The sequence below is a fragment of the Ranitomeya imitator genome, chromosome 2, assembly GCF_032444005.1.
Source record: "Ranitomeya imitator isolate aRanImi1 chromosome 2, aRanImi1.pri, whole genome shotgun sequence".
NCBI lineage: Eukaryota > Metazoa > Chordata > Amphibia > Anura > Dendrobatidae > Ranitomeya > Ranitomeya imitator.
The window spans coordinates 267446322-267462324 of NC_091283.1; the positions used below are offsets into that span (position 1 = coordinate 267446322).

At 45.9% G+C, this 16003-nt stretch overlaps 1 protein-coding gene across 1 annotated transcript in view; it reads right to left on the reverse strand.

Annotated features, from left to right (window-relative positions):
• Positions 1-5854, reverse strand: part of LOC138663061 (serine/threonine-protein kinase SBK1-like) — a 35235-nt gene extending 29381 nt beyond the window's left edge. Inside the window, exon 1 of the mRNA XM_069749125.1 lies at positions 5698-5854. The gene's annotated coding sequence lies outside the window, so the exon portion shown is untranslated. The remainder of the gene's footprint in view (positions 1-5697) is intronic.
• Positions 5855-16003: the final 10149 nt, after the last annotated feature.

Here is a 16003-nt window from a genome sequence, read left to right on the forward strand (position 1 = left end):
CACAGCCTCCCTACACAGTATGATGGCTCCCACAGCCCCCATGTAGAGTCCGATGGCTTCCACAGCCAACCTACATAGTGTGATGGCTCCCACAGCCCCCATGTAGAGTCCGATGGCTTCCACAGCCCACCTACACAGTATGATGACTCCGACAGCCCCATGTAGAGTCCGATGGCTTCTACAGCCCCCCTACACAGTATGATGGCTCCCACAGCCCACATGTAGAGTCTGATGGCTTCCACAGCCACCTACACAGTATGGTGGCTCCCACAGCCCCCCTACACAGTATGCTGGCTCCCACAGCGCCCCTACACAGTATGATGGCTCCCACAGCCCACATGGAGAGTCCGATGGCTTGCACAGCCCCCCTACACAATATGATGGCTCCTACAGCCCCCGTGTAGAGTCCGATAGCTTCCACAACCCCCGTACACAGTATGATGGCTCCCCCAGCCCCCCTACATAGTATGATGGCTCCCACAGCCCCCCTACACAGTATGATGGCTCCCACAGCCCCATGTAGAGTCCGATGGCTTCCACAGCCCCCCTACACATTATGATTACTCCCACAACCCCCATGCAGAGTCCAATGGATTCCACAGCCCCCCTACACAGTATGATGGCTCCCACAGCCCACATGGAGAGTCCGATGGCTTGCACAGCCCCCCTACACAATATGATGGCTCCTACAGCCCCCGTGTAGAGTCCGATAGCTTCCACAACCCCTGTACACAGTATGATGGCTCCCCCAGCCCCCCTACATAGTATGATGGCTCCCACAGCCCCCCTACACAGTATGATGGCTCCCACAGCCCCATGTAGAGTCCGATGGCTTCCACAGCCCCCCTACACATTATGATTACTCCCACAACCCCCATGCAGAGTCCAATGGATTCCACAGCCCCCCTACACAGTATGATGGCTCCCACAGCCCCCCCACATGGTATAATGGCTCCCACAGCCCCCATGTAGAGTCCGATGTCTTCCACAGCCCCCCTACACAGTATGATGGCTCGCACAGCCCCCCTACACAGTATGGTGGCTCCCACAGCCCCCCTACACAGTATGATGGCTCCCACAGCCCCATGTAGAGTCCAATGGCTTCCACAGCCCCCCTACACAGTATGATGGCTCCCACAGCCCCATGTAGAGTCCGATGGCTTCCACAACCCCCTTACACAGTATGATGGTTCTCACAGCCCCCATGTAGAGTCCAATGGCTTCCACAGCCCCCATACACAGTATGATTTCTTCCACAGCCCCCAATGTACAGTGTGATGGCTTCTACAGCCTCCCTACACAGTATGATGGCTCCCACAGCCCCATGTAGAGTCCGATGGCTTCCACAGCCCCCCTACACAGTATGATTACTCCCACAACCCCCATGCAGAGTCCAATGGATTCCACAGCCCCCCTACACAGTATGATGGCTCCCACAGCCCCCCTACACAGTACGGTGGCTCCCACAGCCCCCCACATGGTATAATGGCTCCCACAGCCCCCATGTAGAGTCCGATGTCTTCCACAGCCCCCCTACACAGTATGATGGCTCGCACAGCCCCCCTACACAGTATGGTGGCTCCCACAGCCCCCCTACACAGTATGATGGCTCCCACAGCCCCATGTAGAGTCCAATGGCTTCCACAGCCCCCCTACACAGTATGATTTCTTCCACAGCCCCCATGTACAGTCTGATGGCTTCTACAGCCTCCCTACACAGTATGATGGCTCCCACAGCCCCATGTAAAGTCTGATGGCTTCCACAGCCCCCTACACAGTATGTTGGCTCCCACAGCCCCCCTACACAGTATGATGGCTCCTACAGCCAACCTACACAGGATGATGGCTCCCACAGCCCCCATGTAGAGTCAGATGGTTTCCACGGCTTCCCTACACAGTTTGATGGCTCCCACAGCCCCCTACACAGTATGGTGACTTCCACAGCCCCCCTACACAGTATCATGGCTCCCACAGCCCCCATGTAGAATCCGATGGCTTCCACAGCCCCTCTACATATTATGATGGCTCCCACAGCCCCCATGTAGAGTCAGATGGCTTCCACAGCCCCACTACACAGTATGATGGCTCCTACAGCCCTCATGTAGAGTCCGATGGCTTCCACAGCCCCCCACACAGTATGATGGCTTCCACAGCCCCCTACACTGTATGATGGCTCCCACAGCCTCCATGCAGAGTACAATGGATTCCACAGCCCCCCTACACAGTATAATGGCTCCGACAGCCCCCATGTAGAGTCCGATGGCTTCCACAGCCCCGCACACAGTATGATGGCTTCCACAGCCCCCTACACAGTATGATGGCTCCCACAGCCCCTACACAATATGGTGGCTCCCACAACCCCCTACACACTATTATGGCTCCCACAGCCCCCATGTAGAGTCCGATGGCATCCACAGCCCCCCTACACAATATGATGGCTCCCACAGCCCCCTACACAGTATGGTGGCTCCCAAGCCCCCTACAGAGTATCATGGCTCCGACAGCCCCCATGTAGAGTCTGATGGCTTCCACAGCCCCCTACACAGTATGATGGCTTCCACAGCCCCCTACACAGTATGATGGCTTCCACAGCCCCCTACACAGTATGATGGCTCCCACAGCCCCACTACACAATATGGTGGCTCCTACAGCCCCTCTACACAGTATGATGGCTCCCACAGCCCCTCTACACAGTATGATGGCTCCCACAGCCCCCATGTAGAGTCCAATGGCTTCCACAGCCCCGTACACAGTAAAATGGCTCCCACAGCCCCCCCAACACATTATGGTGGCTCCCACAGCTGCCCTACACAGTATGATGGCTCTCACAGCCCCAATGTAGAGTCTGATGGCTTCCACATCCTCCCTACACAGTATGATGGTTCCCACAGCCCCCACGTAGAGTCCGATGGCTTCCACAGCCCCCCTACACAGTATAATGGCTCCCACAGCCCCCCTACACAGTATCGTGGCTCCCACAGCCCCCCTACACAGTATGGTGGCTCCCACAGCCCCCTACAGAGTATGATGGCTTCCACAGCCCCCATGTAGAGTCCGATGGCTTCCACAGCCCCCCTACACAGTACGATGGCTCCCACAGCCCCTATGTAAAGTCCGATGGCTTCTACAGCCCCCTACACAGTATGATGGCTCCCACAGCCCCCATGTAGAGTCTGATGGCTTCCACAGCCCCCCTACACAATATGGTGGCTCCCACAACCCCCTACACAGTATTATGGCTCCCACAGCCTCCATGTAGAGTCCTATATCATCCACAGCCCCCCTACACAATATGATGGCTCCCACACACCCCTACACAGTACATATGGACCCCTCACTGCCCTCTACACATTATGATGGCTACCACAACCTCCAGAGAAGCAACTCCATATTAATGTGTATGAAGGTAGAATGAGGCGTGAGAAAAGATCCTGGAGGAGAATGTGAAGGGGAGGCACATAGACTGTTAATATAATTATATGCAGAAGATGCCCAGGTTATACCAGCTGTACATATATAATTATATACAGGAGATACCCAGGTTATACCAGCTGTACATATATAATTATATACAGGAGATGCCCAGGTTATTCCAGCTGTACATATATAATTATATACAGGAGATACCCAGGTTATACCAGCTGTACATATATAATTATATAAAGGAAATGCCCAGGTTATACCAGCTGTACATATATAATTGCGGTATATACAGGAGATGCCCAGGCTATACCAGCTGTACATATATAATTATATACAGGAGATACCCAGGTTATACCAGCTGTACATATATAATTATATAAAGGAAATGCCCAAGTTATACCAGCTGTAGACATATAATTGCGGTATATACAGGAGATGCCCAGGCTATACCAGCTGTACATATATAATTATATACAGGAGATGCCCAGGTTATACCAGCTGTGCATATATAATTATATACAGGAGATACCCAGGTTATACCAGCTCTACATATATAATTATATACAGATGCCCAGGTTATTCCAGCTGTACATATATAATTATATACAGGAGATACCCAGGTTATACCAGCTGTACATATATAATTATATAAAGGAAATGCAGGTTATACCAGCTGTACATATATAATTGCGGTATATACAGGAGATGCCCAGGCTATACCAGCTGTACATATATAATTATATACAGGAGATACCCAGGTTATACCAGCTGTGCATATATAATTATATAAAGGAAATGCCCAAGTTATACCAGCTGTAGACATATAATTGCGGTATATACAGGAGATGCCCAGGCTATACCAGCTGTACATATATAATTATATACAGGAGATGCCCAGGTTATACCAGCTGTACATATATAATTATATACAGAGATGCCTAGGTTATACCAGCTGTACATATATAATTATACACAGGAGATACCCAGGTTATAGCAGCTGTACATATATAATTATATACAGGAGATACTTAGGTTATACCAGCTGTATATAAATAATTATATACAGGAGATGCCCAGGTTATACCACCTGTACATATATAATTGTATACAGGAGATGCCCAGGTTATACCACCTGTACATATATAATTGTATACAGGAGATGCCCAGGTTATACCAGCTGTACATATATAAGTATATACAGGAGATGCCCAGATTATAGCAGCTGTACATATATAATTACTGTATATACAGGAGATGCCCAGGTTATACCAGCTGTACATATATAATTATATACAGAGATGCCCAAGTTATACCAGATGTACGCATATAATTGCGGTATATACAGGAGATGCCCAGGCTATACCAGCTGTACATATATAATTATATACAGAGATGCCCAAGTTATACCAGATGTACGCATATAATTGTGGTATATACAGGAGATGCCCAGGCTATACCAGCTGTACATATATAATTATATACAGAGATGCCCAGGTTATACCAGCTGTACCTGTATATATATAATTCTGCTATTGGTGACTGTAGTGGAGACCTCCTGTTTTTATACCTATGTTGTATCAGGCCTTCCTCATATGAAGAACATCTGTCATCATCCAGATTAAGGAGATAAATCTTTCTTTTATCCGGGATATCAGTAGAAGCCTCAGTAGTAGAGCGCCATGGACCGCCGGACGCCATGTTTGCCCCTTCTTATAGCTATGATGTAGGGACTGATTTGTGAGGTCAGTGGTTTCTCCTGGGATGATGGGCCTATTACATGGAGGCCAGGCTATAGCTCATAATTCATGGTCCTCAGCACCCACCAGATAATCCGCCCCCCCAGCAGCCCCTCGCTCTGCGCACTCTGGTGGGGAATGAGATGGAAATCTCTGCAGTCATTCAGGGACAAGGACTAAACCGACCGCGCAACGTTTACTACCCTCCAAAAAGGGGTCCATCAGGATGAGCATTCTAAATAATGGGGGGTATGGAGGAGGTGTATCAGTGTGCAGAGTATGGACAGATAAGGGGTGCATTGTATATATAGGAGAGGTCATAGATGAGTGGTTAGAAGATAGCAATAGATATAGGAAATAAATATAGATTCCATTAGATCCACGGTGTGGTCGATAAATAAATGGATCCTGTAACACTAGAACAGGCCCGGCCATGATGTATCCATATATATATGAGTATATATACGTAGTGACGGGTCGGATGCTGCATAGCTATAGGGGTGGCCATCATCTGGGAGCATAGCACCATCCTCCTCACCTTACATGAAAGCCCTGCAGGTCAGGCAGCCTCAGTCCATGCCCCCAGTCCTGGATGTCGCCTGTTTGGGGTGTATTATGGATTTGTCATGTGCCTTTGTTCCAGTGCGGATCCTGTCATTGTAGTGTCAGCCCGCAGTCTCTGCAGCAGATGGAATGGCTAAACAGGCTGAGCCGCGTACCATGGTAGTGACAATAGACCCTCCCACCAGTGTAATCCATGCAGCGCTCCGCACAATGCAGGGTTAGACGATCCGTGGAAAAACACGCCAATTATATATATATATATATATATAATTTATGTATTTGTAAATATATGGTACTGCGTGCGTGTGCATGTATATATATCTGTTGTGTCGGTTTAGGCAGGTGTTGAAGAACTGCTGCAAAGTAAAAAGCTTTAAAAATATTGAAGAGTTAATAGTTTATTTTTATTAATTAATGAAACGCAATATTAATGAACAAAATTGACATCTAAATCACGTCAGTATTTGGACAACCGTTGCCTTAAGAACAGCGTCAAAGCAGAAAGCGTTTGAAGGAACTGGGCAGGAGATTGTGCCAAACATCATGAAGCATCGACCCCAGATCTTCTGTGTATGCAGCTTCTGTCTCTTCATGTGACCCCAGGCAGACTGAGATTTCCATGGGAGGTAACGTGATGCGTCTTATCTGCTGCACTTGGACGACCGCTCTGTCCATGGTCTTCAGCTTTGTCCATTTCTTGGTGTCCTCAACGCTGAGAAATCCCGGCAGATCCTTTACCCATCATGTGACGCCATCAGGAGGCGTCTGATTGCCTCCAAATGTGTCTGCAGCAGGACAGGGACCGCCACCATCCAACCAATGGCATTAAGAACGAGAAGTCCTGGAGGTGAGGCCCCACAGAGCCCTGATCATGTCATACAGTCTGTCTGGGATCACATGAAGGGACAGAAGGATCCGCACAAGCCTCATACACAGGAGATCTGGGGCCAATTCTCCAAGATGTTTGGCACAACCTCCTGCCGAGAAATTCCATAACCTGTGTACAAGTGACGGGAAGAAGTGATGCAGGTGACAGGCGGTCACCAGATACTGCTTGATGGAGGCGAGGGGCAGTCACCAGATGCTGATGATGGAGGCGAGGGGCGGTCACCAGATACTGATCATGGAAGCGACAGTCACAGTATATTGATAATGGAGGTGATGAGCAGTCACCAGGTGCTGATGGAGGCGAGGGGCGGTCACCAGATACTGGTGATGGGAGGTCACGAGATACTGATGATGGACGCGACAGATACCGTACATTGATAATAGAGGTGACGAGCGGTCACCAGATGCTGATGGAGGCAAGGGGCGGTCACCTGATACTGATGTGGGAGATGACCATTTACCAGGATCCACCATTCACAATAGGTGAAATCACAGCTCACCTCCTCCTCCTGTACAATGACTGATAACACCTCTATATACAGTAGATAACACAGGATCCCCATTCACAATAGGTGATGTCACAGCTCACCTCCTCCTCCTGTACAATGACTGATAACACCTCTATATACAGTAGATAACACAGGATCCACCATTCACAATAGGTGATGTCACAGCTCACCTCCTCCTCCTGTACAATGACTGATAACACCTCTATATACAGTAGATAACACAGGATCCACCATTCACAATAGGTGATGTTACAGCTCACCTCCTCCTCCTGTACAATGACTGATAACACCTCTATATACAGTAGATAACACAGGATCCACCATTCACAATAGGTGATGTTACAGCTCACCTCCTCCTCCTGTACAAAGACTGATAACTCCTCTATATACAGTAGATAACACAGGATCCACCATTCACAATAGGTGATGTCACAGCTCACCTCCTCCTCCTGTACAATGACTGATAACACCTGATAAATAGGATTATTTAGTCTAGAAAAAAGACGACTGAGGGGCGATCTAATAACCATGTATAAGTATATAAGGGGACAATACAAATATCTCGCTGAGGATCTGTTTATACCAAGGAAGGTGACGGGCTCAAGGGGGCATTCTTTGCGTCTGGAGGAGAGAAGGTTTTTCCACCAACATAGAAGAGGATTCTTTACTGTTAGGGCAGTGAGAATCTGGAATTGCTTGCCTGAGGAGGTGGTGATGGCGAACTCAGTCGAGGGGTTCAAGAGAGGCCTGGATGTCCTCCTGGAGCAGAACAATATTGTAACATACAATTATTAGGTTCTGTAGAAGGACGTAGATCTGGGGATTTATTATGATGGAATATAGGCTGAACTGGAAGGACAAATGTCTTTTTTCGGCCTTACTAACTATGTTACTATGTTACTATGTTACTATGTTACCTCCATATACAGTAGATAACACAGGATCCACCATTCACAATAGGTGATGTCACAGCTCACCTCCTCCTCCTGTACAATGACTGATAACACCTCCATATACAGTAGATAACACAGGATCCACCATTGACAATGGGTGATGTCACAGCTCACCTCCTCCTCCTGTACAATGACCGATAACACCTCTGTATACAGTAGATAACACAGGATCCACCATTCACAATAGGTGATTTCACAGCTCACCTCCTCCTCCTTCTGTACAATGACTAATAACACCTCTATATACAGCAGATAACACAGGATCCAACATTCACAATAGGTGATGTCACAGCTCACCTCCTCCTCCTGTACAATGACTGATAACACCTCTATATACAGCAGATAACACAGGATCCAACATTCACAATAGGTGATGTCACAGCTCACCTCCTCCCCCTGTACAATGACTGATAACACCTCTATATACAGTAGATAACACAGGATCCACAATTCACAAGAGGTGATGTCACAGCTCACCCCCTTCTGTACAATGACTGATAACACCTCTATATACAGCTGATAACACAAGATCCACCATTCACAATAGGTGATGTCACAGCTCACCTCCTCCTTCTGTACAATGACTGATAACACCTCTATGTACAGCTGATAACACAGGATCCATCATTCACAATAGGTGATGTCACAGCTCACCTCCTCCTCCTCCTGTACAATGACTGATAATACCTCTTTATACAGCAGATAACACAGGATCCATCATTCACAATAGGTGATGTCACAGCTCACTTCCTCCTCCTGCACAATCACTGATAACACCTCTATATACAGTAGATTACACAGGATCCACCATTCACAATAGGTGATGTCACAGCTCACCTCCTCCTCCTGTACAATGACTGATAACACCTCTTTATACAGCAGATAACACAGGATCCACCACTCACAATAGGTGATGTCACAGCTCACCTCCTCCTGTACAATGACTGATAACACCTCTATATACAGTAGATAACACAGGTTCCACCATTCACAATAGGTGATGTCACAGCTCACCTCCTCCTCCTGTACAATGAATGATAACACCTCTATATACAGTAGATAACACTGGATCCACCATTCACAATAGGTGATGTCACAGCTCACCTCCTCCTCCTGTACAATGACTGATAACTCCTATATACAGTAGATAACACAGGATCCACCATTCACAATAGGTGATGTCACAGCGCACCTCCTCCTCCTGTACAATGACTGATAACACCTCTATGTACAGTAGATAACACAGGATCCACCATTCACAATAGGTGATGTCACAGCTCACCTCCTCCTCCTGTACAATGACTGATAACTCCTATATACAGTAGATAACACAGGATCCACCATTCACAATAGGTGATGTCACAGCTCACCTCCTCCTCCTGTACAATGACTGATAACTCCTCTATATACAGTAGATAACACAGGATCCACCATTCACAATAGGTGATGTCACAGCTCACTTCCTCCTCCTGTACAATGACTGATAACTCCTCTATATACAGTAGATAACACAGGATCCACCATTCACAATAGATGATGTCACAGCTCACCTCCTCCTGTAAAATGACTGATAACACCTCTATATACAGTAGATAACACAGCATCCACCATTCACAATAGGTGATGTCACAGCTCACCTCCTCCTCCTGTACAATGACTGATAACACCTCTATATACAGTAGATAACACAGGATCCACCATTCACAATAGGTGATGTCACAGCTCACCTCCTCCTCCTGTACAATGACTGATAACACCTCTATATACAGTAGATAACACAGGATCCACCATTCACAATAGGTGATGTCACAGCTCACCTCCTCCTCCTGTACAAAGACTGATAACTCCTCTATATACAGTAGATAACACAGGATCCACCATTCACAATAGGTGATGTCACAGCTCACCTCCTCCTGTACAAAGACTGATAACACCTCCATATACAGTAGATAACACAGGATCCACCATTCACAATAGGTGATGTCACAGCTCACCTCCTCCTTCTGTACAATGACTGATAACACCTCTATATACAGCAGATAACACAGGATCCAACATTCACAATAGGTGATGTCACAGCTCACCTCCTCCTCCTGTACAATGACTGATAACACCTCTATATACAGCAGATAACACAGGATCCACAATTCACAAGAGGTGATGTCACAGCTCACCCCCTTCTGTACAATGACTGATAACACCTCTATATACAGCTGATAACACAAGATCCACCATTCACAATAGGTGATGTCACAGCTCACCTCCTCCTTCTGTACAATGACTGATAACACCTCTATGTACAGCTGATAACACAGGATCCATCATTCCCAATAGGTGATGTCACAGCTCACCTCCTCCTCCTCCTGTACAATGACTGATAACACCTCTTTATACAGCAGATAACACAGGATCCACCACTCACAATAGGTGATGTCACAGCTCACCTCCTCCTCCTGTACAATGACTGATAACACCTCTATATACAGTAGATAACACAGGTTCCACCATTCACAATAGGTGATGTCACAGCTCACCTCCTCCTCCTGTACAATGAATGATAACACCTCTACATACAGTAGATAACACTGGATCCACCATTCACAATAGGTGATGTCACAGCTCACCTCCTCCTCTTGTACAATGACTGATAACTCCTATATACAGTAGATAACACAGGATCCACCATTCACAATAGGTGATGTCACAGCTCACCTCCTCCTCCTGTACAATGACTGATAACTCCTCTATATACAGTAGATAACACAGGATCCACCATTCACAATAGGTGATGACACAGCTCACCTCCTCCTCCTGTACAATGACTGATAACACCTCTATATACAGTAGATAACACAGGATCCACCATTCACAATAGGTGATGTCACAGCTCACCTCCTCCTCCTGTACAATGACTGATAACTCCTCTATATACAGTAGATAACACAGGATCCACCATTCACAATAGTTGATGTCACAGCTCACCTCCTCCTGTGCAATGACTGATAACACCTCTATATACAGTAGATAACACAGGATCCACCATTCACAATAGGTGATGTCACAGCTCACCTCCTCCTCCTGTACAATGACTGATAACACCTCTATATACAGTAGATAACACAGGATCCACCATTCACAATAGGTGATGTCACAGCTCACCTTCTCCGTCTATACAATGACTGATAACTCCTCTATATACAGTAGATAACACAGGATCCACCATTCACAATAGGTGATGTCACAGCTCACCTCCTCCTCCTGTACAATGACTGATAACACCTGATAAATAGGATTATTTAGTCTAGAAAAAAGACGACTGAGGGGCGATCTAATAACCATGTATAAGTATATAAGGGGACAATACAAATATCTCGCTGAGGATCTGTTTATACCAAGGAAGGTGACGGGCACAAGGGGGCATTCTTTGCGTCTGGAGGAGAGAAGGTTTTTCCACCAACATAGAAGAGGATTCTTTACTGTTAGGGCAGTGAGAATCTGGAATTGCTTGCCTGAGGAGGTGGTGATGGCGAACTCAGTCGAGGGGTTCAAGAGAGGCCTGGATGTCCTCCTGGAGCAGAACAATATTGTAACATACAATTATTAGGTTCTGTAGAAGGACGTAGATCTGGGGATTTATTATGATGGAATATAGGCTGAACTGGAAGGACAAATGTCTTTTTTCGGCCTTACTAACTATGTTACTATGTTACTATGTTACCTCCATATACAGTAGATAACACAGGATCCACCATTCACAATAGGTGATGTCACAGCTCACCTCCTCCTCCTGTACAATGACTGATAACACATCCATATACAGTAGATAACACAGGATCCACCATTGACAATGGGTGATGTCACAGCTCACCTCCTCCTCCTGTACAATGACCGATAACACCTCTGTATACAGTAGATAACACAGGATCCACCATTCACAATAGGTGATTTCACAGCTCACCTCCTCCTCCTTCTGTACAATGACTAATAACACCTCTATATACAGCAGATAACACAGGATCCAACATTCACAATAGGTGATGTCACAGCTCACCTCCTCCTCCTGTACAATGACTGATAACACCTCTATATACAGCAGATAACACAGGATCCAACATTCACAATAGGTGATGTCACAGCTCACCTCCTCCTCCTGTACAATGACTGATAACACCTCTATATACAGTAGATAACACAGGATCCACAATTCACAAGAGGTGATGTCACAGCTCACCCCCTTCTGTACAATGACTGATAACACCTCTATATACAGCTGATAACACAAGATCCACCATTCACAATAGGTGATGTCACAGCTCACCTCCTCCTTCTGTACAATGACTGATAACACCTCTATGTACAGCTGATAACACAGGATCCATCATTCACAATAGGTGATGTCACAGCTCACCTCCTCCTCCTCCTGTACAATGACTGATAATACCTCTTTATACAGCAGATAACACAGGATCAATCATTCACAATAGGTGATGTCACAGCTCACTTCCTCCTCCTGCACAATCACTGATAACACCTCTATATACAGTAGATTACACAGGATCCACCATTCACAATAGGTGATGTCACAGCTCACCTCCTCCTCCTGTACAATGACTGATAACACCTCTTTATACAGCAGATAACACAGGATCCACCACTAACAATAGGTGATGTCACAGCTCATCTCCTCCTGTACAATGACTGATAACACCTCTATATACAGTAGATAACACAGGTTCCACCATTCACAATAGGTGATGTCACAGCTCACCTCCTCCTCCTGTACAATGAATGATAACACCTCTATATACAGTAGATAACACTGGATCCACCATTCACAATAGGTGATGTCACAGCTCACCTCCTCCTCCTGTACAATGACTGATAACTCCTATATACAGTAGATAACACAGGATCCACCATTCACAATAGGTGATGTCACAGCGCACCTCCTCCTCCTGTACAATGACTGATAACACCTCTATGTACAGTAGATAACACAGGATCCACCATTCACAATAGGTGATTTCACAGCTCACCTCCTCCTCCTGTACAATGACTGATAACTCCTATATACAGTAGATAACACAGGATCCACCATTCACAATAGGTGATGTCACAGCTCACCTCCTCCTCCTGTACAATGACTGATAACTCCTCTATATACAGTAGATAACACAGGATCCACCATTCACAATAGGTGATGTCACAGCTCACTTCCTCCTCCTGTACAATGACTGATAACTCCTCTATATACTGTAGATAACACAGGATCCACCATTCACAATAGATGATGTCACAGCTCACCTCCTCCTGTAAAATGACTGATAACACCTCTATATACAGTAGATAACACAGCATCCACCATTCACAATAGGTGATGTCACAGCTCACCTCCTCCTCCTGTACAATGACTGATAACACCTCTATATACAGTAGATAACACAGGATCCACCATTCACAATAGGTGATGTCACAGCTCACCTCCTCCTCCTGTACAATGACTGATAACACCTCTATATACAGTAGATAACACAGGATCCACCATTCACAATAGGTGATGTCACAGCTCACCTCCTCCTCCTGTACAATGACTGATAACACCTCTATATACAGTAGATAACACAGGATCCACCATTCACAATAGGTGATGTCACAGCTCACCTCCTCCTCCTCCTGTACAAAGACTGATAACTCCTCTATATACAGTAGATAACACAGGATTCACCATTCACAATAGGTGATGTCACAGCTCACCTCCTCCTGTACAATGACTGATAACACCTCCATATACAGTAGATAACACAGGATCCACCATTCACAATAGGTGATGTCACAGCTCACCTCCTCCTTCTGTACAATGACTGATAACACCTCTATATACAGCAGATAACACAGGATCCAACATTCACAATAGGTGATGTCACAGCTCACCTCCTCCTCCTGTACAATGACTGATAACACCTCTATATACAGCAGATAACACAGGATCCACAATTCACAAGAGGTGATGTCACAGCTCACCCCCTTCTGTACAATGACTGATAACACCTCTATATACAGCTGATAACACAAGATCCACCATTCACAATAGGTGATGTCACAGCTCACCTCCTCCTTCTGTACAATGACTGATAACACCTCTATGTACAGCTGATAACACAGGATCCATCATTCCCAATAGGTGATGTCACAGCTCACCTCCTCCTCCTCCTGTACAATGACTGATAACACCTCTTTATACAGCAGATAACACAGGATCCACCACTCACAATAGGTGATGTCACAGCTCACCTCCTCCTCCTGTACAATGACTGATAACACCTCTATATACAGTAGATAACACAGGTTCCACCATTCACAATAGGTGATGTCACAGCTCACCTCCTCCTCCTGTACAATGAATGATAACACCTCTACGTACAGTAGATAACACTGGATCCACCATTCACAATAGGTGATGTCACAGCTCACCTCCTCCTCTTGTACAATGACTGATAACTCCTATATACAGTAGATAACACAGGATCCACCATTCACAATAGGTGATGTCACAGCTCACCTCCTCCTCCTGTACAATGACTGATAACTCCTCTATATACAGTAGATAACACAGGATCCACCATTCACAATAGGTGATGACACAGCTCACCTCCTCCTCCTGTACAATGACTGATAACACCTCTATATACAGTAGATAACACAGGATCCACCATTCACAATAGGTGATGTCACAGCTCACCTCCTCCTCCTGTACAATGACTGATAACTCCTCTATATACAGTAGATAACACAGGATCCACCATTCACAATAGTTGATGTCACAGCTCACCTCCTCCTGTGCAATGACTGATAACACCTCTATATACAGTAGATAACACAGGATCCACCATTCACAATAGGTGATGTCACAGCTCACCTCCTCCTCCTGTACAATGACTGATGACACCTCTATATACAGTAGATAACACAGGATCCACCATTCACAATAGGTGATGTCACAGTTCACCTCCTCCTCCTGTACAATGACTGATAACACCTCTATATACAGTAGATAACACAGGATCCACCATTCACAATAGGTGATGTCACAGCTCACCTCCTCCTCCTGTACAAAGACTGATAACTCCTCTATATACAGTAGATAACACAGGATTCACCATTCACAATAGGTGATGTCACAGCTCACCTCCTCCTGTACAATGACTGGTAACACCTCCATATACAGTAGATAACACAGGATCTACCATTCACAATAGGTGATGTCACAGCTCACCTCCTCCTCCTCCTGTACAATGACTGATAACACCACTATATACAGTAGATAACACAGGATCCACCATGTACAATAGGTGATGTCACAGCTCACCTCCTCCTCCTGTACAATGACTGATAACACAGGATGCATCACTCACAATAGTTGATGTCACAGCTCACCTCCTCCTCCTGTACAATGACTGATAACACCTCTATATACAGTAGATAACACAGGATCCACCATTCACAATAGGTGATGTCACAGCTCACCTCCTCCTACTGTACAATGACTGATAACACCTCTATATACAGTAGATTACACAGGATCCACCACTCACAATAGGGGATGTCACAGTTCACCACCTCCTACTGTACAATGACTGATAACACCTCTATATACAGTAGATTACACAGGATCCACCACTCACAATAGGTGATGTCACAGCTCACCTCCTCCTCCTGGTTGGATTTTCTAGACTTTGATGCACATTTGATATTGGATTCCTCTTTAACCCCTTTACCCCCAAGGGTGGTTTGCATGTCAATGACCAGGCCAATTTTTACAATTCTGACCACTGTCCCTTTATGAGGTTATAACTCTGGAACGCTTCAACGGATCCTGGTGATTCTGACATTGTTTTCTCGTGACATATTGTACTTCATGATAGTGGTAAAA